This window comes from Berghia stephanieae, chromosome 2 (assembly GCF_034508935.2).
Source record: "Berghia stephanieae isolate SIO BIC M18660-M18661 chromosome 2, UCSD_Bste_1.3, whole genome shotgun sequence".
NCBI classification, from domain to species: domain Eukaryota; kingdom Metazoa; phylum Mollusca; class Gastropoda; order Nudibranchia; family Aeolidiidae; genus Berghia; species Berghia stephanieae.
Window position 1 is genome coordinate 122,837,650 of NC_088361.1, and position 2,500 is coordinate 122,840,149.

Sequence of the window (2,500 nt, forward strand, 5' to 3'; positions counted from 1 at the left end):
GTACATAGTACACCCAACCCAATGGGCATGATCTTAATTAACTTGCCATGTGCTCGAGGCCATTGGTCACGTTGGAAAATGTGCTCAAAGTGACCCAATTAGTGAAATGTGTTCACAACTTTTAAATATCTAACATCACGATTGGTCATTTTATTCAGCTTGACACATGGGATTGTCTACAACTTTCAAAAACAAAGCAACGTGTTTACATTTGATAAGATATATCCAATCGTTGGAGAGCAACAAATCATGTGATTGATGACCTGGTTGGACGAAAACATGAATATAGATCGCTCCCATTAGTAAGGTTTTAGTGGCGTAACTATAGTGTGTGATTTTCGTATTAAGACACTCAGCAACAGATTTTAGCAGTGTTTTATGAAGGTTGCTTAAGGCATTATAACTTTCATAAAGGCATTGACCAACAAGCTGGGAGTTTTTTCACCGACTATAATAATGTGTGTCTGAGTAAAGCTGACCGGATATAATAGTGATGTTAAGCACTTGTGCTTTACCCCATTTAAACAGGCACTAAGCACTTTGTATTAACGTGACGGTATTAATTAAAATAAACAAATATATAAAAAAAAACAAATCATTAATACGAGTAGATAAAATTGAAAACAAGTCGGGACCTGAAAAACACTGGTAGGGAATTCCAACATTGAGGAGCAGCAAATTGAAATGATTGAGTGTCTAATTTACGAAGTATTTTTGGTATTATTAATCTGAACTTATCATCACTCGATCTCAGGGTTCTTGTTGGAGTATAAACGTTTAAAATACAGATATACCGCGGGGACCCATTGCGCAAAGATTTATAAAACATTGTAGCAATTTTATATATGACTCTGCTCTCAATGGCAGCCAATGAAGAAATCCAAGGAGACAAGCTGCTGAAGAAAATTTAGCGACATAATTCTGTACAGCTTAAAGGTTACCTGTGTCTTTTCTCTTTTATTATATTTACAATTAAGGAAATGCATTACTCTAACTTTGAAAGCACAAAAGGAATTTATCGCTATTTTTGTAGGATAATATTTCTGATTTTACTCATTCTAAGCTACATTGTTTTCATAAGGTGATTCACCTGACTTGACGTTGAAAGATCAGCAACAATCAATACACCAAGGTTTTTTATGCATTTAAAAGGATTATTACAGTAATCTACGAAAGAAAGCCCTTTATCATTTGCCACTTTATGCATATTTTGTCTACCACTGATTAAAATGTCTCTCTTATTATCATTTAATATGAGCTTATTTTTGCCCAGCCAATCTTTGACTTTGTTTAAACAACCCTCTAATCTTTTAATCAAACTTTAATTATCATCACAGGCGGTAGAACTGAATATTTGAGTAACATTTACTCAAAATGATATAAAAGATCAAATGTCTTGACAGTGATTTCATATACGGCGGTACCGATAGCTCAGTTGGTAGAGCACTCGTTTCACAATAAAAGAGACCGAGATCGATCCCGGGTGCAGTCGCGTTATTTTAACCCTCCCCCCCCCCCTGTCCACCCAGCAGTGATTGAGTAGCTGGGTTTGTTAGAACTTGCGGAAAGTACTTTGCGATACACTAGCATCCTATCCAAAGGGTACCAAGCAATTGGTATTTCACGCTATAAAACTGAAATAAACTCTGGCTCCGTGGGCTTATTAATGGCTCTGAAGAACTGAATATACATTTTTTTAAAGGACTGGTTCGCCTTGAGAAATACCAATTTTCAAGGAACACAGATTAAATTTGACACGACTAAACACGGCAGTTTGCCAGCAAACGGTCAGATACGATCGGAACCAGCTAAGTGAAGTGCTATTGATTCCAAAAGAAATCTTGAGACGACTGAAAGGTTCGTCGTGGCTAATGGTGTCAAATGCCGTAGATAAATCCAAGAAAGCATATGGTTGAAAACTCGAAGAAGTGTAATCTCTGTGATGTGGTGTTCTTCTATACGGACTGAAACTGCTCTTCGAGATTAAACTATTCAAGACTTGCCTAGAGTTTAAAAAAAGAATGACGTTTTCCAAAAGCTTGGAAAGGAACAGAAGGTTGGAAACTGGTCGGTAGTTTTTCTAGTTTTTCAATTCGGTTTGGTCCAACGATGTATTTTTTTTTCAAAAGTGGTTTAACTAAAGTTGTTTTGAAAGGTAATAGTAAACAGCTGTAGTGGTCAACACACACAAGTTTATGTAACCATTATGGGTCGAAGTCGGTCAGAGAATGACAGAGTTGAATGAGTACTAACTATTCACATACAAGATATGAAGTGAGTAGAAAAGTGCCAGAAGACAATAGAGAATAAAATTTTTTTTCGCGGCGGTGGTGGGGTTTGAACCTGCGACCTTATTGGTACGACAACTCCGCCTGGCAGGTGAGAGCGTGGCTCTACCGTGTGAGCTATCCACGAACACAAAAATATTCGTTTCAAACCCAAAGTCATTTCTAGATCCCTCTCTCACCCACTTCTTGAGATCGCCGATTCGTTCACCACC

General features: G+C 37.4%; 1 protein-coding gene across 1 annotated transcript in view; it reads right to left on the bottom strand.

The window, feature by feature from the left end:
* Positions 1-2,500, bottom strand: part of LOC144964117 (uncharacterized) — a 7,930-nt gene that overhangs the window by 4,772 nt on the left and 658 nt on the right. The gene's annotated exons all lie outside the window — the stretch shown is intronic.